At 42.7% G+C, this 26,132-nt stretch overlaps 1 pseudogene; it reads right to left on the bottom strand.

Annotated features, from left to right (window-relative positions):
* Nucleotides 1–1,694: 1,694 nt before the first annotated feature.
* LOC119921243 overlaps nt 1,695–26,132 on the bottom strand; it is a 44,900-nt pseudogene continuing 20,462 nt past the window's right edge.

The raw sequence follows: 26,132 nt of genomic DNA on the forward strand, positions 1-26,132 counted from the left end.
TGTTTAGAACAGTGCCTGGAACATAGTAAGCTCTTAACAAGTACAATAATAATGGTAATAATAATAAATCAATTGCATTTATTGAGTGCTTATTGTGTGCAGAGCACTTGGGAGCATAAAATATAACAGAGTTGATAGTCCCTGCCCCAGAGGTGGGTAAAAGATATTTGACCGACTGCTTTGTTCTCTGCTGGGGGGATTCAAAATGCCATGCAAAACTCATTGCGTGATGCACAGGGGGCCCTAGCTCTTTTCATGCTGTACGATTGAGTGCTCTGATCCTAACTGCGAAATAGTTTCCATTGTATTCATGATAATGTCCAAATTATATTGCAAGTTCTCTCATAATAGAGTCCTAGTCTTTGTGGTTAAAGCATTGAGACAACTGAGAAAATTCAGAAACTGTGTGATGTGGTTAAGTCAAGCATAAGGGATAGTTGTTATTGTTTTGTTTTGCTGAATTTTCCAGCCCGTCACCTCAACCTCACACTGAATTTCCCAAGAGTAAGTATTGTACCGATATTGCAAAATTTGTGGAAGAATTGCTGCCGATGTGTGAGTCTTTCCTGGCCCGACTGACCCAGGACAGGTCAGGAAAGAAGCCCCCAGAACCATCATCATCATCATCATCACTAGTATTTATTGAGTGCTTACAGTATGCAGCACACTGTCTTAAGTGCTTGGGATAGTACAATACTTCAGACACAATAGACAGCATAGACACAGCACCTGCCCATAACGAGTTTACAGTCTATGAAAGGGACTGAGACATTAATATTAATAGATCATTTGTAATCTATAATTTAACGTTTTGGGGCTGGGAGTGGAGTGAATATCAAATGTCCGAAGGTCTCAGATCCAAATGCTTAGACAATGCAAATGGGAGAGAGTCGGGGAAAGGAGGGCCTAACCAGGGAAGGCCTCTTGGAGGATATGTGATATGTAATAATGCTTTCAAGGTGAAGAGAGTGATGGTCTGGCAAATTTGGAAATGGGAGGGAGTTCCAAACTGGAGGGGGGAGGGAGGGGGAGTACAGTGGGGGGGGGGGGACGGGAGAAAAGGGATGGAGGTGAGACAGACAAGATCATGACACAGCGAGTAAGCTGGCTTTAGACTGTATCCAGTCTGATGATATTGTACCTGCTCCAGTGTTTTGTATAGTGCTTGGCACATAGCGCTTAAAAAAATACCAATGTTATTATTACTGAGCTCCTTAAGCTATAGGGCACAAAATGGTCTGGTTCAATCTTTCAGAGGTTTGAGCCTACATGTCTTGCCAGTAACACTCGATAGTATTAAAGGGGCCTTTAATGCAGTCCTATTATGAAAGGGAGTGAGTGGCCAACCCTCCTTATAAAGACTACGTACATTCCTATTCCAGCTTCCAATCTGGCCCAAGCTCGATGCCTGGGGGCATCTTGGGGGAGTAGGAGAGGGGAGGACATGAACAGGGCCCCAAGAAGAGACAGGTTTCATGGTAGTGTTTCTAACACCAAAAGGAGAAGGCTGACAACCCACTCTTCATTCAGAGATTTGGGTTTATTCATTCTTCCCCCTCTATCTGTGCCCAGAATGAGCCCAGCCTTTTATGTTCATGTCCCAGATGATCTGGACCCAACAAACAATTCCAGCCCATTCTCAATCTCCCAGGTCAACACTCTCATCACCCAACTGCTTGCATAAATGAAATAATTCATTTCACTTTCCTGCTCCATAGCTTCTTCATGGTATTTTTCACCTCTACGTTTCTCACAGTGTAGATGATGGGGTTCAACATGTAGGTGATGATAGTGTAGAATATAGCCACTGACCTGTCCACAGGGAGAGTGCACATGGGCCTCATGCACATTAAAATATGTGGAAAAAGAACAAAACAACTATCAGAATGTTGGAGACACAGGTAGAGAGGGCTTTCCATCTCACCGCAGAACTGTGAGACCTCAGGTAGTGCCAGATGACAATGTAAGAAAAGTCCAGTAGGAGAAAACGTAATGTACACTTTGCCATGCTGTTGGCCATGACGAACAGGCCGCAGACATGGACGTCAGTGCAAGCAAGGTTCAACAAAGGGAAGAAGTCACAGGCAAAGTGATCGATCATTTTGGGGTCACAGAATGGCAACTGGACCATGAAGAGAATCTGGATGGTTGTGTGAAGGAAGCCTCCTGTCCAGGCCACCGCCATCAGCAGGCCACACACACAATGACTCATGATAGCCATGTAGTGCAGGGGCTTACAGATGGCCACGTAGTGGTCGTAGGCCATCGCCATGAGATGGACAATCTTGGCACCGGTGAACAAATGATGTGAAAAGAGCTGTGACATGCAGCCATTGAAGGAGATAATTTTCCTCTCCTGTGGCAAATCTATAATCATCTTGGGAGTCACACAGGATGCATAGCAGGTATCTATGAAGGATAAAAAGCCTAGAAATAAGTACATGGACGTGCCCAGAGTTTGACTGGCCTTTGTGGCTATGATGATGAGCAGATTTCCCCATCACGGTGACAAGATAGGATAACAGAAAATTGACAAAGAATGCTCTCTGAATCTCCGAACTTTGGGTAAAACCCAGGAGGATGAATTTTATCACATTATTTTTTTTCTCCATGTTTTCCATGAAGGACGTGGGTAAGAGTTGGTTTATCTGGAAAGAGAATAAAAATCTGATCCATATTAGAATTATCATGACCAAATAAGAAGACATCTGAAGGTTCTCTATTGTTGCATTTTTTGACAGATTTCTAAAATAATTAGGCTAAAAGGGACCTCTATGTTTTAACTCTTCTAATTGCACAGTTACATAATAGCAATGATCGAGTTTCCCACAGTGTAGATGATGGGGTCAAACATGTAGGTGATGATAGTGTAGAATATAGACACTGACCTGAACACAGGGAGAGTGCACATGCGCCTCATGTACATAAAAATACAAGAAAAGAAGGACAAAACAACTATCAGAATGTTGGAGACAGTTAGAAAGGGCATCAGCTCTGTTCAGAAGACAAGGGAGGAGAAAACTCACTTCCTGTTGGTACCAAGGAGGTACCACAAATGTATAAAATTAAATGTGCATTACAATACCACTTTACATAAACTGGATCCTTTTTTATGGAACTTAAGTACTTACTATGTTCGAGCTCTGACTGTTTTGAGATAGATACAAACTAATCAGGTTAGAAATAGTCCATGTCCCAAAAGTGGCTCACAGTCTTAATCCTCATTTTACAGGTGTAGTAACTGAGATACAGAGAAGTGAAATGACTTACACTAAGTCACACAGCAGGCAAGTGGTGGATTCAGTATTAGAACCCAGGTCATTCTGACTCCTAGACTTGTGCTCTGCCTACTATCTACTCGTGCTGCGTCTCTGATCATTCAGAACTAAATACAATCCAGATAGTGAAAAATCCAGATAATCGATAATCTAGATGGGTTAGACCTAAAAGGTATTCCCATCACTACCTAATGGTAAGTAATCAATCAATAAATCAAAAGTATTTGTTGAGCATCTTCTTTGTGCAGATCACTCTGCTAAATGCTTGGGACAGCATAACAGATTTCTAAAATATAGTCTTCACTCTCAAGGAACTCATAGCCTAGTGGGGGGTCAGACACAATGAACTTTACAGAAAAATAAGAGAAAGAAAAAATGGACATCAATCAATCAGATCATATCAAAAAGTCCTCACCCTTGGCTTCAAGGTTTCCCATCACCTTGCCCCCTCCAATCAATCAATCAATCAATCTTATTTATTGAGCGCTTACTATGTGCAGAGCACTGTACTAAGCGCTTGGGAAGTACAAATTGGCAACATATAGAGACAGTCCCTACCCAACATTGGGCTCACTGTCTAAAAGGGGGAGACGGAGAAAAAAAACCAAACATACTAACAAAATAAAATAAATAGAATAGATCTGTACAAGTAAAATAAATAAATAAATAAATAGAGTAATAATCATGTACAAACATATATACATATATACAAGTGCTGTGGGGAAGGCAAGGAGGTAAGTTGGGGGGGATGGAGAGGGGGACGAGGGGGAGAGGAAGGAAGGGGCTTAGCCTGGGAAGGCCTCCTGGAGGAGGTGAGCTCTCAGTAGGGCCTTGAAGGGAGGAAGAGTGCTAGCTTGGCGGATGGGCAGAGGGAGGGCATTCCAGGCCCGGGGGATGACGTGGGCCGGGGGTCGATGGCGGGACAGGCAAGAGCGAGGTACGGTGAGGAGATTAGTGGTGGAGGAGCGGAGGGTGCGGGCTGGGCTGTAGAAGGAGAGAAGGGAGGTGAGGTAGGAGGGGGCGAGGTGATGGACAGCCTTGAAGCCCAGGGTGAGGAGTTTCTGCCTGATGTGCAGATTGATTGGTAGCCACTGGAGATTATTGAGGAGGGGAGTAATATGCCCAGAGCGTTTCTGGACAAAGTTAATCCGGGCAGCAGCATGAAGTATGGATTGAAGTGGAGAGAGACACGAGGATGGGAGATCAGAGAGAAGGCTGATGCAGTAGTCCAAACGGGATAGGATGAGAGCTTGAACGAGCAGGGTAGAGGTATGGATGGAGAGGAAAGGGCGGATCTTGGCAATGTTGCGGAGCTGAGACCGGCAGGTTTTGGAGATGGCTTGGATGTGAGGGGTGAATGAGAGATCGGAGTCGAGGATGACACCAAGGTTGCGGGCTTGTGAGACGGGAAGGATGGTAGTGCCATCAACAGAGATGGGAAAGTCAGGGAGAGGGCAAGGTTTGGGAGGGAAGACAAGGAGTTCAGTCTTCGACATGTTGAGCTTTAGGTGGCGGGCAGACATCCAGATGGAGATGTCCTGAAGGCAGGAGGCGATGCGAGCCTGGAGGGAGGGGGAGAGAGCAGGGGCAGAGATGTAGATCTGGATGTCATCAGCGTAGAGATGATAGTGGAAGCCGTGGGAGCGAATGAGGTCACCAAGGGAGTGCGTGTAGATTGAGAACAGAAGGGGACCAAGTACTGAACCTTGGGGAACCTCCGCTTCAATCCATACTTCATGCTGCTGCCCGGATTATCTTTGTCCATAAACGCTCTGGGCATATCACTCCCCTCCTCAAAAATCTTCAGTGGCTACCGATCAATCTGCGCATCAGGTAGAAACTCTTCACCCTGGGCTTCAAGGCTCCCCATCACCTCGCTCCCTCCTACCTCCCATCCCTTCTTTCCTTCTACAGCCCAGCCCGCAGCCTCAGCTCCTCCGCCATTAACCTCCTCACTGTGCCTCGTTCTCACCTGTCCCGCCGTCGACCCCCGGCCCCCGGCTCCACACATCCACCAAGCTAGCTCTCTTCCTCCTTTCAAAGCCCTACTGAGAGCTCATATCCTCCAGAAGGCTTTCCCAGACTGATCCCGCTCCTTCCTCTCCCCCTCCCCATCCCACCCGCCCTACCTCCTTCCCCTCCCCACAGCACCTGTATATATGTTTGTACATATTTATTACTCTATTTATTTTACTTGTACATATTTACTATTTATTTTATTTTGTTAATATGTTTTGTTTTGTTCTCTGCCTCCCCTTTCTAGACTGTGAGCCCGCTGTTGGGTAGGGACCATCTCTATATGTTGCCAACTTGTACTTCCCAAGCGCTTAGTACAGTGCTCAGCACAAAGTAAGCTCTCCATGAATACGATTGAATGAATGAATGAATAAGTGCTTACTACTGTGCAGAGCACAACACTAAGGACTTGAAAGATTATAACACAACAGAGTTGGTAGACATGTTCCTTCCCACAATAAGCTCACAATCTAGAGCTGTATGTTAGAGCCCATCCTGGATATGTCCACTCAGACAATTAGTAATAATATTCACACTTTAACAATAGATGACAAGAGCAAATTTGATGGCATTTGCTTTGCATTGATTTAAGACAAATAAAATATTGTGAGGTTTTTTTAAGAAATAAAAAACCTAACATGAGCCAATATTCAAATCATACATTTGTTGCATGCTGAAAGCAGATAATGTCCTTTGTCTGAGTTGGTTTTTCTTCCCAGCTCTGATTCTCTCAGGTACTACACAGCTTCAGATTGCAAAGTACCAATCCACCTTCAGGATAGACAGTCAAGATCAGCACTGACTTCAAAGGACGTTGTGTGCTAAGTGGAATTAAGTGTCAACTGTAACCAGTTATTTCCTGAACGTCTGATCAGAACTTGGTACATCTCACTGTCCTCAGAAAACAGGAGGAAGGTTGCCCTGCCATTTGGAGTCAAAAATCTGCTAACAGGCAAGGTCAATCTGTTTTTTGTCACCATTAGCTCTTTAACCATCTCCTCACAACAGATATTTTTATCATTCAAAGTTCAGAGACCTAGTTAAGTACCAATTTTCACTCTCTCAGAGTAATGACTAACCTCCCCTGTTAAGAACATTTGCCAAAATGTATCTACACTGGGCTTTGTCTGGGTCAAATGTTTGAGGAAATGTTTCTGTCCCTTCTGAATCTGTTCTTTTTATGACTTTCTAGCTAGACCTTAATTTGTCCCGGGAGGAGAACTGAAGCACTGAATGCCAAAACCTCTACCTTTGTGGAAGCAGCTACCTGAGAGGAGGCAGGGTCTGGGGTTCAGGTGGAGAGAAATGGGGGTGATGGACTCTTATAGGCTTAATTCATGCCCAGATGTACCTGCAGAAGGGCAGATCTTCTAGACTGGAAGTTCGTGTCTTCCAACTCTGTTGTATTGTACTCTCCCAAGAGCTTAGTAGAATGCTCTGCAAAGAATAAGCACTCAATAAATATCATTGATTGACCTAAAATAGCAAACGTGGTCATTAGGAAAATTATTTTAAAAAAGGCAGTTATTATGCAAGTGGATATTTGAAATTTTTTAATATCTTGCTTTAATTCACTCAGGACACTTATTCTTGGTATATTTTTGAGAGACAGAGATGGGTCACTACTATTTGCATTTTACAAGTAACTTGAGCAAAATTCTGACACTAGTCCCATGAAACAAAAGTTCAAGTTTCCTCTTTCTGATAAATGATCTTTCTGTTCTCCTTCACAATCGAAAAAATCTATGTGTATACATATATACAATAGATAAATAACGTGCCTAGTTATACATATATATATATACACAAACACACACACACTATATATATATATATATATGCATATATATATATATAGTAGTCATTCATACTCAAAGGCCATTATGATTACAGTGATTATTGTTAGTGAGTTCACACAGCTCCTGGAAGTGAGAGAGGAATTGCTCCAGCCATTTTTCAGGTGTGTAACTCCATTATATAGAGAAATAAACAGCAGAATCACAATTGGGATGGCAGAATCCCAGCAGCTTTACAGCTGATGACTTAGCCTCTTATGGGGTATGGCTGGGATCATACTCAATTGAAAGTAATAGCCACGTAAACACAAAAGAGAGAAATATCCAAGAATGTTCTCGTGTCCATGCATAAGGGTAGTGTAGGAGAAAGTCATTCGTTCATTCATTTATATGTACTGAGCACTTACTGTGTGCAGAGCACCATATTAAGCACTTGGAAGAGTACACTATAACAATGTCTACCCTATGTACTTCCAGGGTGTGCACGACAAAGGAGCAAAGTGATTGATCCACGAGCTTCCTTGGATGATTTGGCCAAGTAACAGGGTCATTGCTCCTTCAAGGAACCTACCAAACAGCAGTGACTTGGATATAATTCCTTAACTGTGTATTTGTCAATCACTTGCTAGCTAGAGCTTAATTTACCTAACTTACCAGCAGGTATAGCTAGGAAGTCACTGATTTACTGTATGCCAAGCACTGTAATAAGTGCTCAGGTAAATACAAGCTAATCAGGATATCTTGGTTGTTATACATTTTGCTCCATGAAGTGATGCCGATGGAAGAGCTCAAGGAAACAGACACAGCTTTGTGGTGGTTGCAACTCACCTCCTCCAGGAGGCCTTCCCAGACTGAGGCCCCGCCTTCCTCTCCCCCTAGTCCCCCTCTCCATCCCCCATCTTACCTCCTTCCCTTCCCCACAGCACCTGTATATATGTTTGTACATATTTATTACTCTATTTATTTATTTATTTATTTATTTTACTTGTACATATCTATTCTATTTTGTTAATATGTTTGGTTTTGTTCTCTGTCTCCCCCTTCTAGACTGTGAGCCCTTTGTTGGGTAGGGACTGTTTCTATAGTTGCCAACTTGTACTTCCCAAGCGCTTAGTACAGTGCTCTGCACACAGTGAGTGCTCAATAAAAGCAATTGATTGATTGATTGATTGATGGATTGATTGATCGATTTATCACTTTGGTCTGAAGTCTATTGTCATATTGTCTTCATATAAGCAAATTTCCCAAAGGATATGCTGGCCTTCTCAATTAATCATCATCATCATCATTGTTAACGATGCTATTTATTGAGCTCTTAATATGCACAGATACTGTGCTGAGCACTTCGAAGAGAAAAATACAACAGAGTTGGCAAAGATGTCCCCTACCCATAATGAGCTTACAGTCTATATGGGGAGACGGACATTAATTTAAATACATAATTTATAATATATAATTTAAAAGGTATGTTCATAAATGCTGTACTGCTATTTTCTTGATTCTTGATTCATTTTTCTGAGTATTAACCAAGTTCCTTCTCACCCAAAGAAGAAGTGGTCCAGTCAACGTCCCCCTGATACCAATAGAAAAAGGGATGAAGGAAGTCAAGCAGAATCCTGTTTTATCAGTTAAACCCCTCAAGTAAAATCTTTGGGTAATGCTAATGTCCATTGGAATGCTTCAAATGGGTTTCAACCACAATTAACATGATCATGGAGGATATTTGCAGACCTATCTTCCCCAAATTGGCCCTTGTGACTTCTGGGAAGACTAGTTTTAAAATAAGGCTGTGGTTGAAGTGCATCCAAATGAATGCAAAGTAGAATAAATACTGATAATATTTAAAGGCACCAAAAATATCCAGAGGCATATACAATATTCAACAGGTAGCCAAGAAAGAGAGATGTAAATGAGTTTTATTTAAACTTCATGGGGGTGAAAACGATTAGTTATCCTCTGAAGAAACAGAAACACTCTCAGGTGCCCTCACAATCAGCATCTTCCCAGATGCAGATTCTCTTAGAAGGAATGTAAAGTTCAGGCTAGGGGAGTAGCTGAGCAAGAGTCTTGATAAATAAGCAGTATGACGTGGTAGATAGAGCACGGGGCTAGGAGTCAGAAGGTCAGAAGGTCAAGCTCTTCCACTTGTCTGTTGTGTGACTTTGGGAAAACCTCTTAACTTCCCTGTGCTTCAGTTATGTCATCTGGGATTTAATCTGTGAGCCTCATGTGGGACAAGGGACTGTGTCCAAACTGATGTGCTGGAATCCATCCTAGCGCTTAGTACAGTGCTTGGCACATAGTAAGCACTTAATACATACCACAATTATCATTATTATAAGAAGGCCTGAGCTGGAATAAAGCCTTACGCAAGTGGTCAGAAGGTTTTTCTTGGTGTGGAGAGGAACACATACTCAGAGTTTATTGAGAGTGAAGAAACATGCAGAAAAATGACCTGGTAAACAGAATGAATTATGGACTAATAAGGGTAGGGCCTGGACCAACAGAGGGAGACTAGTGGGGAGGCTGATGTCTGGCCAGGATCTTCCATGTGTCGAGACCAGGGTAGTGGCCGTTTTTGATGAAAGGAAGGTGCAGATTTGAGAAATGTAGTCGCAGGAATAATTTCAGGAGTTATTGAAAGAGTGAATGTGAGAGATGAAAGGGAAAGGGGTCAGGACATTGTCAAGACTTCAGGCTTCAAGGACGGGGAGGATGGTGGTTTAGTCAACTGTTCCGAAAAAGTTGAATGGACGAGTGTATCGGGGAATGAAGATGAGTTCAGTTTTTGATATGTTGAGTTTAAGGTAGCAGCTGGTTTTCCATGTGAATATGTCTCTAGAGGTACTGGTTTCCTACTACAGTACTGTCCACTCACTTTGCTCTTCTAATACTAACATTCTCACTGTACCTCGATCTCCCCTATCTAGCCACTAACCTCTTGACCACATCCTCTCTCTGGCTTGGCCTGAAAATCTGACAGATCACCAGTCTCTCCACCTTCAAAGCCTTGTTAAAATTGTAACTCTTTCAAGAGATCTTCCCAACTAGGCCCTCATTTCCCCTGTACACTCTCCTTTATGTTTTGCTCTTGCACTAAGATTTGTACTCTTTAATTACATGATATTCACCCCACCCTAAGCCAACAATACCTCTGTAGATATTCATAATATATTTTAATAACTCTCTCCCTCCCCCAAGCTCTAAACTCCTTGTTGGCAGGGAATACTTCTACCGAATCTATGGTATTGCACACAATAAGCACTCAAAATGTATCACTGATTGATTCATTCATTCATTTGTATTTATTGAGTGCTTACTTTGTGCAGAGCACTGCACTATTGATTGATTGAGTAAAATACTCTTTTGGCCTCCGCATTTGAAAGGGAATGTGGAGAACTTGAAAGGTTGAGAAGAGTGACATAAAGACATAGGTTTAGGAACTAAAACACCCATGAGGACAAGCAGCGTGGCTCACTGGAAAGAGCCCGGGCTTTGGAGTCAGAGTTCGTGGGTTCAAATCCCGGCTCTGCCAATTGTCAGCTGTGTGACTTTGGGCAAGTCACTTCACTTCTCTGAGCCTCAGTTCCCTCATCTGTAAAATGGGGATTAAGACTGTGAGCCCCCCATGGGACAACCTGATCACCTTGTAAACTCCCCAGCGCTTAGAACAGTGCTTTGCACATTGTAAGCGCTTAATAAATGCCATCATTATGAGGAAAGACTAAGGAACTGGGATTATTCAGACTGGAGATGACGAAGATGAGCTAATTATTTTCTTCAAATACGTGAATAGCTCTTACATGCAGGTTGGTGATAATTTGTTCTTGATATTCACCGAGAAAAGAATAAGAGAACGGGCCTCAAGCACATCCTAAGAAATTTAAATAGTTTTTGAAAAAGAATTCCCTGACAGCGAGAGCCACTAGGCAGCATTATGCTGTGCTGAATAAGAATTCTTCCCTAATATTTTCCAGAGAGGCACATATCCCATGACTTAGTGAAAAAAGCATGGGCTTGAGAGTGAGAGGTTGCGGGTTCTAATCCAGATCCGCTATTTGTCAGCTGTATGACTTTGAGCAGGACACTTAACTTCTCTATGCCTCAGTTACCTCATCTGTAAAATGGGGATTAAGACTGTGAGCCCCACGTGGGACAACCTACTTACCTTGTATCTACCCCAGCGCACAGAACAGTGCTTTGCACTTAGTAAGAGCTTAACAAATACCGTCATTATCTGTGCATTTTGATAATGTTCATAGGAAGGGGGAAAGATTATATTTTTATGATATCCTTCTAGACTGTGAATCCTTTGGGTAGGGACCATCGCTGTATCTTGCCGATTTGTAGTTCCCAAGCGCTTAGTACAGTGCTCTGCACACAGTAAGCACTCAATAAATACAATTGAATGAATGAATTAATGATATTTGTTTAGTACTTACTATGTGCTTACCATTGTGCTCTCCCAAGTGCTTAGTACAGTGCTATGCTCTGGGCATGTTACTCCCCTCCTCAAAAATCTCCAGTGGCTACCAATCAATCTGCGCATCAGGCATAAACTCCTCACCCTCGGCTTCAAGGCTCTCCATCACCTTGCCCCCTCCTACCTCACCTCCCTTCTCTCCTTCTACAGCCCACCCCGCACCCTCCACTCCTCTGCACTAATCTCCTCACCGTGCTTCATTCTCGCCTGTCCCGCCATCGACCCCGGCCCACGTCATCCCCCGGGCCTGGAATGTACTCCCTCTGCCCATCCGCCAAGCTAGCTCTCTTCCCCCCTTCAAGGCCCTACTGAGAGCTCACCTCCTCCAGGAGGCCTTCTCAGACTGAGCCCCTTCCTTCCTCTCCCCCTCTTCCCCCTCTCCATCCCCCCATTTTACCTCCTTCCCTTCCCCACAGCGCCTGTATATATGTATATATGTTTGTACATATTTATTACTCTATTTATTTTACTTGTACATATCTATTCTATTTTATTGTGTTAATATGTTTGGTTTTGTTCTCTGTCTCCCCCTTTTGGACTGTGAGCCCACTGTTGGGTAGGGACTGTCTCTATATGTTGCCAACTTGTATTTCCCAAGCGCTTAGTACAGTGCTCTGCACACAGTAAGAGCTCAATAAATACGATTGATTGATTGATTGCATGAAGAAAGTACTCAGTAAATACAATTGAACGAATGAATGAATGTGTCAGACACTGTTCTAAGCGCTGGTGTAGATATCAGTTAATCAGTCGGACACAGTCCCTATCCCAAATGGGGCTGACAGTAAATACAGGAGGGAGAACAGATATTGATTCTCCAGTTGACGAAACTGAGACATTTAGAAGTGACTTGCCCAAGTTGAATTCTCTGAGGTCCTTTCCACTCCTCTGCATCTATGAAGAGCAAGAAATATTCTTAAATCCACAGAAAAAATATCTCTTCTTCAGATATATTCAGAAACAATTCACATTATTGGCCAGATTTCTGTAGGCCACTTTCTACTTTCTCCATTATAGTGCATGAGAGGGAACTCAAAGATTTCCAGATCACAGGAGCCACCAAGTACGGAGTATAACGTTGGATGGACCATCAACTCATCAATCAATCAATCGTATTTATTGAGCGCTTACTGTGTGCAGAGCACTGTACTAAGCGCTTGGGAAGTACAAGTTGGCAACATATAGAGGCAGTCCCTACCCAACAGTGGGCTCACAGTCTAAAAGGGGGAGACAGAGAACAAAACCAAACATGCTAACAAAATAAAATAAATAGAATAGAAATGTACAAGCAAAATAAATAAATAAATAAATAGAGTAATAAATATGTACAAACATATATACACATATACATGTATATATGTATATATGTATATATATAGTATATATATACATATATATACTATATATACATGTATATATATATACTATATATATACATATATATATATATATATATGTATATATATACACATATGAGATGAGCACTCTCATCTCATGAAATCTCTCGCTCCATCCCTTCTCCCCTCCTTAACTTCCATCTTCAACCGCTCACTCTCCACTGGTTCCTTCCCCTCCGCCTTCAACCATACCCATGTCTCTCCCATCCTAAAAAACCCATCTCTTGACCCCACCTCACCTTCTAGTTATCGCCCCATATCCCTCCTACCATTCCTTTCCAAACTCCTTGAACGAGTTGTCTACACTCGCTGCCTAGAATTCCTCAACAAAAACTCTCTCCTCGACCCCCTTCAGTCTGGCTTCCGTCCCCTACATTCCACGGAAACTGCCCTCTCAAAGGTCACCAATGACCTCCTGCTTGCCAAATCCAACGGCTCATACTCTGTCCTAATCCTCCTCGACCTCTCAGCTGCCTTTGACACTGTGGACCACCCCCTTCTTCACAACACGCTATCTGACCTTGACTTCACAGACTCCGTCCTTTCCTGGTTCTCCTCTTACCTCTCCGGTCGTTCTTTCTCAGTCTCTTTTGCAGGCTCCTCCTCCCCCTCCCATCCTCTTACTGTGGGGGTTCCCCAAGGTTCAGTGCTTGGTCCCCTTCTGTTCTCGATCTACACGCACTCCCTTGGTGACCTCATTCGCTCCCACGGCTTCAACTATCATCTCTACGCTGATGACACCCAGATCTACATCTCTGCCCCTGCTCTCTGCCCCTCTCTCCAGGCTCGCATCTCCTCCTGCCTTCAGGACATCTCCATCTGGATGTCTGCCCGCCACCTAAAGCTCAACATGTCGAAGACTGAACTCCTTGTCTTCCCTCCCAAACCTTGCCCTCTCCCTGACTTTCCCATCTCTGTTGATGGCACTACCATCCTTCCCGTCTCACAAGCCCGCAATCTTGGTGTCATCCTCGACTCCTCTCTCTCATTCACCCCTCACATCCAAGCCGTGACCAAAACCTGCCGGTCTCAGCTCCACAACATTGTCAAGATCCACCCTTTCCTCTCCATCCCAACCGCTACCCTGCTCATTCAAGCTCTCATCCTATACCGTCTGGACTACTGCATCAACCTTCTCTCTGATCTCCCATCCTCGTGTCTCTCTCCACTTCAATCCATACTTCATGATGCTGCCCGGATTATCTTTGTCCAGAAACGCTCTGGGCATATTACTACCCCCTCAAAAATCTCCAGTGGCTACCAATCAATCTGCGCATCAGGCAGAAACTCCTCACCCTGGGCTTCAAGGCTGTCCATCACCTCGCCCCCTCCTACCTCACCTCCCTTCTCTCCTTCTACAGCCCAGACCGCACCCTCCACTCCTCTGCCACTAATCTCCTCACCATACCTCGCTCTCGCCTGTCCCGCCATCGACCCCCGGCCCACGTCATCCCCCAGGCCTGGAATGCCCTCCCTCTGCCCATCCGCCAAGCTAGCTCTCTTCCTCCCTTCAAGGCCCAGCTGAGAACTCACCTCCTCCAGGAGGCCTTCCCAGACTGAGCCCCTTCCTTCCTCTCCCCCTCGTCCCCCTCTCCATCCCCCTCATCTTACCTCCTTCCCTTCCCCACAGCACCTGTATATATGTATATATGTTTGTACATATTTATTACTCTATTTATTTATTTATTATTTTATTTGTACATATCTATTCTATTTATTTTATTTTGTTAGTATGTTTGGTTTTGTTCTCCGTCTCCCCCTTTTAGACTGTGAGCCCACTGTTGGGTAGGAACTGTCTCTATATGTTGCCAATTTTTACTTTCCAAGCGCTTAGTACATTGCTCTGCACATAGTAAGCGCTCAATAAATACGATCGAAAGAATGAAGCAAGAGTGTTGTGATGCAAATGACCCAGAAATGAAAGAGCTATGTGCAGCTTGCTCTGAGACATAGAGGGCCCTAGCGGCATCTTGCAGCATCTGAGAACTCAGACAGGAATAAAGCTTTCAAAAACGTTTCTGTGACTTGCAGCCCAAATTCAGGAACAGGAATGACAGATGGCGAGATGCACGAACAGAAGAAATAGCTACAAAATCAAAAACATTTGTGCTTTGCTCGGGTGTCTTTTGAATACAGAATAAGCATTAGAAGATGCCTTCCCAGACTAAGCCCCCCTCTTCCTCTGCCTCCCCTCCACTCCCCATCACTCCAACTCACTCCCTTTGCTCCATCTCCCTCTCCACCCTACAACACTTGTGTATATGTGTACATGTTTATAATTATGATTATATTTATTTTTAATTAATGATTTGCAGATATTTATAGTTCTATCTATGTAGAATGATGCTACTGAGGCCTGTTTACTTGTTCTGGTGTCTGTCTCCCCCCTTCTAGACTGTGAGCCCGTTCTGGGCAGCGACTGTCTCAATTTGTTGCTGAATTGTATTTTCCAAGTACTTAAGTTCCCTGCTCTGCACACAGTAAGCACTCTATAAATACTATTGAATGAATGATTCTGTTGCTCTTTTTGTCCTCTGTATGAGTGAATTTATTTTCCCTCTGGATTCTTCGCAACCCGATTTGCTGGTATCCACTCCAGCGCCTAGTACATTGCCTTTCACATAGTAAGCACTTGACAAATACCATTATTATTATTACTATTATCGTTGTAGTTATTATTTTTACGTCTATTTAAAATGGCTTTCCTCCTTCAGAGCTTCTTCATAGCATTATTTACCTCTGCATTTATCAGAGTATAGATTAAGGGATTCAGCCCGGGGGTGATAATAGTAAAGAATACAGTCACTGGTTTGTCAATGGGGAAGGTGCACACAGGTCTCATGTACATGAAAATGCAGGGAACAAAGAATAAGACAACTACAGTGATGAGGGAGCTGCAGATCAAGAGAGCTTTGTGCCTCTTTTCCAAACTGAGGGATTCCAAACAGGATGACTGCATAGAAGTAGAAAGATGAAGATGATTGCACAGATGACTCCATCATTGACAGCCACTGATAGGCCAGTGAAGTAGGTAACGGTGCAGGTGAGTTCCAACAGAGGGTATGTGTCACACATAAAGTGGTCAATGACACTGAGGCCACAGGAAGGCAACCAAAACACAAAGAGAAGTTGTGCCATTGAGTACAGAAAGGCTTCCACCCAGGCCAACCCAACCATCAGTCCACAAAGCCCACCGATTCATGATGGTCATATAATACAGAGGTTTACAAATGATCACGAAGTGGTCCTAGACCATAACCAACAGGACAAAGACCTCAGCACCTCCAAATAATTGTTCCACAAGGAGCTGGGTAATACAGCCTTTGAAGAAGATGGTTTTCTTCTCATAGAGTAAAAGGCATCCATCAAGGACAAGAAGTACATGGGGGAGCATAGATTCTGGCTTGTGATTACTGTTACCACAATGAGCAGGTTCCCCACTGTAGTCACCATGTAGATGATGAAACAAAAACACAAATAAAACGTTCTGCACCTCAGGATTATGGGAAAGTCCCAGGAGAATGAATTCAGTCATGTTGTTTTTATATTCCATCTGTTCCTGTGGAGGGGGTCTGTTCCAAAGTGTTTACCTGTTTACCTGCAAATAAAATGAAAATTACAGAAGAGGAAGTCTTGGATGCAAGCGGAGGCACTCTTTGTAGGACTGCAAAGGTTCCATTTCTATTACCTCATTTCTTCGCTGCAAATTCTTTGTGAATTAGATGGAATTCTATTTAGCTTCTTCATTTTACAAAGGAGAAAATGAGGCTTAGTGAGGTACATTAGCAACTCATTGGCTTAATTGGAATTAGAGGGCAAATAAAAACCATATAAAAGCCAAGACCTAGTGCAGTGCCCGCGCTACATCAGTGAATTCACATTTAGGTAGCCAACTCAGTCAAAACAATACGCTTTCCTGTCTCTAAAAGCAAGAAAAAATTTCCAGAAGGTAAAGCATGAAATTTTTAACGTTCAAACATATTATGTACAATGTTATTTGACTGTCTGCACCTTGTGGACAGGCAGCATGTCTACCAAATCTGTTATATTGTAGTCTCTCAAATGCTTAGTACAGTGACAGGACACAGAAACTGCTCAATAAATATGATTGATTGATTGAATTATAAGCATGGTAAATGAAATACTTGTACCTGAAGTAAAAATATTCCTTGTTAAATTGCTCTAGTATTGTCATCAAACAATTCCTAAATGCTGATATTGTCAAAATGTTTTAGAATATACAATCATTGCCAAACTTCATTTTTAAAGGTTTAAAATATTTTTGTTCATTTCTTCATTTTACAAGTGAATATAATAGTGATAGTAAAGTCGTAATAATGTGGGTGTAATGCCCTATTTCGTGTTTTATGTTTTTTATGGATTTGTTAAACACTTACTATTTGTCAGGCTGTGTACTAAAGTACACTTGGGATAGATACAAGACAATTGGATTGGACACAGTCCCTGTCCCACACAGGGCTCACTGCCTTAATTCCCATTTTACATATGAGATAACTGATGTCCAGAGAAGTTAGGTGATGATGATGGCATTTATTAAGTGCTTACTATGTGCAAAGCACTGTTCTAAGCGCTGGGGTAGAGACACGGTAATCAAGTTGTCCCACGTGGGGCTCACAGACTTAATCCCCATTTTCCAGATGATGCAACTGAGGCCCAGAGAAGTTAAGTGACTTGCCCATAGCCACACAGCTGACAAGTGGCAGAGCTGAGATTTGAAACCATGACCTCAGACTCCAAAGCCCGGGCTCTTTCCACTGAGCCACGCTGCTTCAGAGCACTGTACTAAGTGCTTGGGAAGTTCAAGTTGGCAACATATCGAGACGGCCCCTGCCCAACAGTGGGCTCACAGTCTAGGGTGGCCTAATGCACAGGAGATGTGCCTGCATGAAGCAGGTTTCTCCGTTGCCAGTTCACATATTTTCTCCTCAGGCCTCCAAGACCTTGGGACAGAACATAGGAAGGCTCTTCCTAGGAAGCCAGTTCCTCCTTTCTTCACCCCATCTATTCTCTTTTCGGGCCTTGAAGACCTTAGGGAGAAAAATGATCAAGGGAATTTCCGGAGGAAGCAGACTGCTCCTTTTTCAATCTCATTTACTCTCTTTTCAGGCCTTAAAGACCTGACTGAGAAAGATGAAAGCAGGAGATTGGTCACCTGAAGTACACTTCGCCTTTTCCACCCTGTACATTCTCTCTGAATGATACACGAAAAACCTGGAAAGCCTAAGGTGGAGTAACAAACAGGAATGGTATCTACAGGAAGCAAAACTTCTCTTTTGTCAGCTCATACGTGTTCAGTGACTTGTTAGGTGACTTGGTCAAGTTAGGTGACTTGACCAAGGTCACACAGAAGGTAAGTGGTGAATTTGGGATTAGAATGAAGGCCTTCTGACTCCCAAGCCCATGCTCCTTCCTCTAGGATGCACAGCTTCCCTGTGCAAAAGCTTAGGAAGTGAATAACAAGCAGGTGACACAAACCCTGCCCACAGTGATATTACAGAAGTGTGAAGAATGTCTTTGTTAGATTCAAAAAACATATGAGTTGTCCACAATGTACCTGAAAAAATTTCTCATACAGCATAACTTGAAGTCTATTACTAAGAAACTCCATCAAAATACTTAAGCTCAATTTTTAATTTCTCTGGGACCTGCCATGACAATCATGAAGTTATGCAGTTGTAACTTCACAATGAGGCTGAGAAAACAAATATTCATATCAACATATTTTAAACAGCCATACACCACTAAACACATTCAAGAGTTTTTGTTCAATTAGTTTGAAAGAGAACAGAAACATGTAACACATTACTTGGAAGACTAAAACTCAAAAAGCAAGTCAAACTGGGAAAATGCATCTTAGCTACTTCCTAAGATGAGGATGCTATTTATCTAGCTTTGAATAACTTAGGTGGCAAACTATTTTTGATAGGTAAACACAAAATTTCTTGCAAACGGAAGGTCAGGCTACACTGTATTTATAGAGAACGATTTTAATAATCCTTTCTTAAGATATAAATCTCTCTTTGTGGCCTCAATTTCTGGTTTTGTCTTGGAGACCATGCTATCAGACCTAATACACGGAAAATCCTTTACATATTACCTAATACCTTTTTGTGTCATGCTGATGATTGGAGGAACACTTCCCATCCATGGCTCTGGGATACCATATACAGAAGACAAAGACATTTTCAATCTCTAGTGTTAGAAATACTTTCTTCCAATCCTGAGAAGCTTTCAGAAAATTATTTTCACCTCCAGGGCAAACTCCATAAACATCCAAGAATCTGATGAAGATTGTACCTCTAATGGCACTAAATCTTCTTTCTGGAGAAGGTTTGCACAAAACATGACTAAATTGCATTTTACTTGGAACAAACATGCATGTTCCGATTTGAAGGATTTGAACTGACTTTGGGAAGTTTCACTTCTGTTTCCTTGAAGAGCACTTTATACAAAATGTTCAGGAGGAGATGATTGCCACGATATGAATGACCTTAATCCATTCTGAACAACAACAACAACAACAACAACAACAACAATAACAACAACAGAGTTTCATCATTCTCACAGTGGTATTTCTCTACTGGCTGAATTCACTGAGGAGTTTCTCAGTGCCCAGGGAATTTGCTACCTTCTATGCCACCCTGCTATGGTGTGTAACATCTGCAGAGATTCTCGAAGGATGAATGTAACCATAGGCCAAGCAGATGTGGAATAACAAACAAGTTATTTTGCTAGTGGACACGTGCCTGATTTTGGCCTGTTAGCGTCTTACAGGAGTTCTGATAGGGCAAAATATTTCATATTTCCTAACTGGGCATTTTAAGGTGCACTATACTTGTCTCGATACAGCAACAGCAGCTGAACTTTCATTACTCCATTCAGTGGTGCTTATTCAGTACTTACTGTGTGCAAAGCACTGTACTAAGCACTTAGGAAAGTACATTGCAACAACAGACTCATTCCCTGCCCATAACAAGTTCACAGTCTACAGGGAACCGAAGGAATACCTTTAATATCTCCATAGCAGTGAAGCCCAGTGTTTCTTCAATCAATTCATTAATAGCATTGATTAAGATTCTGCTGTATACAGAGCAATCAATCAATCGTATTTATTGAACATTTACTTTGGACAGCATACTGTACTAAGCACCTAGGAGAGTACAATACAGTTAGTTGACATGATCTCTGACCTAAAGGAGCTTGCAGTAGAGTGGGGGAGACAAACATTAAAATAAATTACAGGTACGGGAAGCAACTGACTATAAGGATATATGCTTATACATATATATATGTATATATGGATGTGTGAGTAAAAAGCACTGTACTAAGCACTAGGGATAATAAAATAATTATAAGAATGATACTTGGGTGCCAAGCATTGTACTAAAAACTGGAGTAGATGCAATTAAGCAATCAACCAATCAGTAGTATTTATAGAGTGCTAACTGTGTACAGGGCACTGTACTAAGTGCTTGGGAGAGTACAACACAACAATATAAGAGACACATTCCCTGCGAACATTGAGCATACAGTCTAGAGGGGGAGACAAACATTAATATGAATAAATAATTTGTGGATGTATACATAAATACTGTGGGGCTGCGTGGGGGAATGAATGAAGCAAGCCAACAGGGAAATGAGAGCTTAGGGAAGGCCTCTTGGAGGAGATGTGCCTTCAATAAGGCTTTGACAGTGGGGATAGTAAATGTCTGTTGGATAGGAAGAGATAGGGCATTCCAGGACAGAGGTAGGATATGATGATGATAATTATGGTATTTGTTAAGTGCTTCCTATGTGCCAAGCACTGTTGTAAGTGCTGGGGTAGATAAAAGTTAATCAGGTTGTCCCATGTGGAGCTCACAGTCTTAATCCCCACTTACAGATGAGATAACTGAGGCACAAGACGTTAAATGGCTTGCCATGGCCAGGACATGGATGAGGGGTTAGCAGAAAGATAGACGACATCAAGGTACAAAAAGAAGGTTGAGATTAGAGGAATGAAGTGTGTGGGCTGGGTTGTAGTAGGAGAGTACCCAGGTGTGATAAGAAGGGGCAAGGTGATCATGTGCTTTAAAGCCAATGGTAAGGAGCTTCAGCTTTACATTACCACAATGTAAGGAGATCAGTCACAGTTGCGGTCCCATATGGGGCTCCCAGTCTAAGAGAGAAGTAGGACAGAGATCTTATTCCCATTTTTACAGATGGGGAAACTGAAGCACAGAGACATTGTGGGAAGCAACGTGGCCTAGAGGAAAGAGAACAGGCCTGGGAGTCAGATGAACTGAGTTCTAATCCTGGCTCTGCCACTTGTCTGCTGTGCAACCTTGGATAAGCCATTGAACTTCTCTCCACCTCAGTTACCCAATCTGTAAAATGGCATCAAATCCTACCCCCTCCAACTTAGACTATGAGCCCTATGTAGGATATTGACTGAGTCTAGTGCTCAATATAGTGCCCAGCGCTTAGTACGGTGCCCAGCACTTAGTACAGTACCTGGCACATAGTAAGCACTTAACAAATACCATAATTATTATAATCCTGTATCCACCCCAGTACTTAGTACAGTGCTTGGCATATAGTAAGTGCTTAATAAGTACCACAAAAATTGTGACTTGCCCAAAGTAACACAGTAAGTGGAAGAGGGGTTTAAACCTCTGGTCATTAGACTCCCAGACCAGTACTCTTTCCACTAGGTCATGCATGCTGCTTCTCATATAAAATAAAAATTCATGATCCATGCCCTCAAGGAGCTTACAATTTAAATTACAAAAGAGACCAAGTAATAGAGTATATAATATTTTAAATACTTCTTAAAATAATATCTCACATAGAAAAATAAGCTGTCACTGGTAGTAACACCTGGTATCCCTTGCTCTGATAGGGCTACAGAAGGTCATCATTAAGATTCTTGCAGGTATTTTAATTCTCCTGAAGATGGACATCAAACCATCTGGACAATTTAAGTAACTTTTTTGGTACCTTATGATATTACTAAACTAAATTTGGATTGGATCTGGAGAAGTAACATGGTCTAGTAGAAAGATCACAGGCCTGGGAGTCAGAAGACATGAGTTCTAATCCTGCCTCTGCCACTTGTTTGCTGTGTGACCTTGGGCAAGTTTCTTAACTTCATGGTGCCTCAGTTTCCTCAACTGTATAATAGGGGTTAAATATCTGCTCTCCCTCCTACATGGACTGTGAGCCCTCTCTGTGACAGAAACTGTCCAACCAGATTATCTTGTGTCTACTCCAGGGCTCAGTACAGCACTTGGCACATAGTAAACACTTAACAAATACCACAATTTTCATTATTTTCATTATTCTTCTAATTATTATTATTGTGTTTAATGATGGTCAGCTAAGCATTCTACATCATATATAGCAAAAATGACCTGAATACTTTTCAGGTTTCACTGTAAAAGAGTAATATTGTCCATCAGGAGCTCTGTTTGTGTTGGAGCATATTCATGATGAGTTTGGTTTCATCTGCAAGTGAGAGGCTATTTTGTTGATTACAAAGCTGATGCAGGGCCCACTTGAGCAGGCTTGGGCCATTCTTACTGGTTTTCCCAAATCCAGATGGTCCCTAAGGTTTTCCTCCCTCTTTCTTCATCACAGAATGCTGGCTCTGCTGCATCGTCTATCCAAATCCAAATAAAAATCTCCCTTCTCCTCCACGGATAAAGTCACTACTATGTCACCCTGGATATATTGATTTCACTTATTGAGTATATAATCCCAAGTGTTCTCCAATTTACCAAAATTATCTGTTTTCCCTTCTATTCTTCTCTTAAGAGGATTCCAATTACCATTAGAAAGTACTGAAAGTAGTCTTTTAATCAATGTGCATAATGAGAAGACTTAAACACAGAAAATGACATTCATTACTCTGCCAATTCAGAATACAATAAACCTTCAAGTGTGTTTCTTTTAGAAGAGATTACACCACAGTGATCTTCCTTAAAACATCTGAAGAACCTGCTGGTGCCTTCCGTCTCCCACTGAAAAAAAACAGCAACGTAATTCTCAGAAAGTGATTCACGTCTCTCTTGAATTCATGGGCACTACCAACCTTCCCATCCAACAAACCCGTAACCTTGGTGTCACCCTTGACTCCGCTCTCTCATTCGCCCCTCACATCCAAGCCATCACCAAAACCTGCCGGTCTCAGCTCCGCAACATTGCCAAGATCCACCCTTTCCTCTCCATCCAAACTGCTACCCTGCTCATTCAAGCTCTCATCCTATCCCGTCTGGACTACTGCATCAGCCTTCTCTCTGATCTCCCATCCTTGTGTCTCTTCCCACTTCAATCCATACTTCATGCTGCTGCCCGGATTGTCATTGTCCAGAAACATTCTGGGCATGTTAGTCCCCTCCTCAAAAATCTCCAGTGGCTACCAATCAATCTGCGCATCAGGCAGAAACTCCTCACCCTCGGCTTCAAGGATCTCCATCACCTCGCCCCCTCCTAACTCACCTCCCTTCTCTTCTTATACAGCCCAGCCCGCACCTCCTGGAGATTAGCGCTCCTCTGCCGCTAATCTCCTCACCGTGCCTCGTTCTCGCCTGTCCCGCCGTCGACCCCTGGCCCACGTCATCCCCCTGGCCTGGAATGCCCCCCGCCTGCACATCCGCCAAGCTAGCTGTCTTCCTCCCTTCAAGGCCCTACTGAGAGCTCACCTCCCACAGGAGGCCTTCCCAGACTGAGCCCCCTCCTTCCTCTCCCCCTTGTCTCCCCTCTCCATCCCCCATCTTACCTCCTTCCCTTCCCCACAGCACCTGTATATATGTATATATGTTTGTACATATTTATTACCCTATTTATTTATATATTTTACTTGTACATATCTATTCTATTTATTTTATTTTGTTAATCTGTTTGCTTTTGTTCTCTGTCTCCCTGTTCTAGACTGTGAGCCCACTGTTGGGCAAGGACTGTCTCTATATGTTGCCAAATTGTACTTCCCAAGCGCTTAGTACAGTGCTCTACACACAGTAAGTGCTCAATAAATACGATTGATTGATTGATTGATTGATTATTTGGCTCCATAACCTCCTCATGGTATTTTTCACCTCTGCATTTCTCACAGTGTAGATCAAGGAGTTTAATATGGGAGTAATGAAAACATAGAATACAGCTACTCCTTTATCCATTGGGAAGGTGAAGACTGGCCTCATATAGGTGAAGACCCAGGGAACAAAGAACAGCATGACGACTGTGTCATGAGAGCCACAGGTGGAGAGGGCGTTGTGCCTTCCCTTTGAACTATAACGTTTTACAGAGTTCAAGATGACCATGTTGGAGATGAGCAACATGAGGAAACAGATAGTGCAATCAGGCCGCCATTGGCAGCCACCGACAGACACATGACATAGGTGTCTGTGCAGTCGCGTTCTAACAAAGGGTATATGTCACAGAGAAAGTGATCAATGACACTGGAACCCCAGAATGACAGCCAGAATAAGATGAGAATCTGAATTATTGGATGAAAGAAGTCCACTAACCAGGTCGCACTCACCAGTAGGGCACACACGTGATGGTTTATGATAATCAAATAGTGCAGGGCTTTGCAGATGTCCATGTAACAGTCATAGGCCATCATAATGAGAAAGTTGACCTCTGTCCCTCCAAAGAAGTGTGATACAAAGAGCTGGACAATACAGCCATTATAGGATATGACTTTCCTGGCAGACAGGCAGTCTGCCATGATTTTGGGAGTAGTGGAAGAGGAGTAGAAGGTGTCTATGAAAGATTAGTATGAGAGGAAGTAGTACATAGAGGAGCTGAGATTCTGGCTGTCCTTGACGGTTATGACCACAAGCAGGTTTCCCAAAAGAGTTACCAGGTAGATGATTAGGAACAAAACAAATAAAAGCTTCTGCCACTCTGGATTCTGGGTAAATCCCAAGAGATTGAATTCGGTCACATTGTTCCTTTTTTCGATTGATTTGGTGTTGGTGATGAACATGCCTGTGAGCATGCACAACAGAGAACAGTTTTACCTAAAAAGATAAGATTAATTGAATTTATATAGCACCATTTTTTTCCATGAACCCAAGATAATGTATTTCTACTACCTAATATTTCTCTTTCTTAAACAACTTTGGTCCCAGTCAACAAAAAGAAAAATCAAGCCAAGTGCCTTGTAATTATGCCCCACCTTCAGCCAAGGGTAATCAATCAATCAGTAGTATTTACTGAGTGCGTATTCTGTGCAGAGTTATGTACTAAGTGCTCAGACATGCTGAATCCAGTATTCTTTCCACTTAGTTCATATCCTGTCAACCCCCGTGGCTAGTGCCATTAGTAACATTTCACTTGGAGAAGAAGCATGGCTCAGTGGAAAGAGCCCAGGCTTGGGCGTCAGAGTTCATGCGTTCTAATCCTGAGCTACTGCTTGTCAGCTTGTTACTGGGCGAATCACTTAACTTCTCTGTGCCTCAGTTACCTCATCTGTAAAATGGGGATAAAAATTGTGAGCCCCACATGGGACAACCTGATAACCACATATCCTCCTCAGCACTTAGAACAGTGCTTTGTACATAGTAAGCACTTAACAAATACCAAACGTATTATTATTATCATTATTATTTTCACCCTTTATTCACCCCTCACTCGGCCCCATAGAACCTATGTACCTACTTGTAATTTATTTATGTATGATTAATGTTTGCCACCTCCTCTTGATTGTAAGCTCACTGTGAACAGGGAACATGTCTACCAACTCTGTTGTATCTTCCAAATCACTTGATACAGTGCTTGAATAGCAGTGTTGCCTAGTGGAAAGAGCACAGATTTGAAGTTAGAGGTTGTGAGTTCTAATCCCGGCCCCGAAACTTGTCAGTTGTGTGACCCTGGGAAGTCACTTAAGTCCTTTGTACATCATTTCCCACATCTGTAAAATGGGGATGAAGACTGTGATCCCCATATAGGACAGCCTGATTTCCTTGTATCTACCCCTATGCTTAGAACAGTGCTTGGCACAAATTAAGTGCAAAACAAATATCATCATCATCATCATAATCATCAGCAGTGCTCTGCACACACTAAGTGCACAATAAATGTGACTGACTGACTGATGGATTTCACAGCAAACTGGAGCGCCCAACAGAGGCCATTTTGCCTTACTGAGGGATGA

Source organism: Tachyglossus aculeatus (genome assembly GCF_015852505.1).
Source record: "Tachyglossus aculeatus isolate mTacAcu1 chromosome 12 unlocalized genomic scaffold, mTacAcu1.pri SUPER_6_unloc_2, whole genome shotgun sequence".
Lineage (NCBI taxonomy): Eukaryota > Metazoa > Chordata > Mammalia > Monotremata > Tachyglossidae > Tachyglossus > Tachyglossus aculeatus.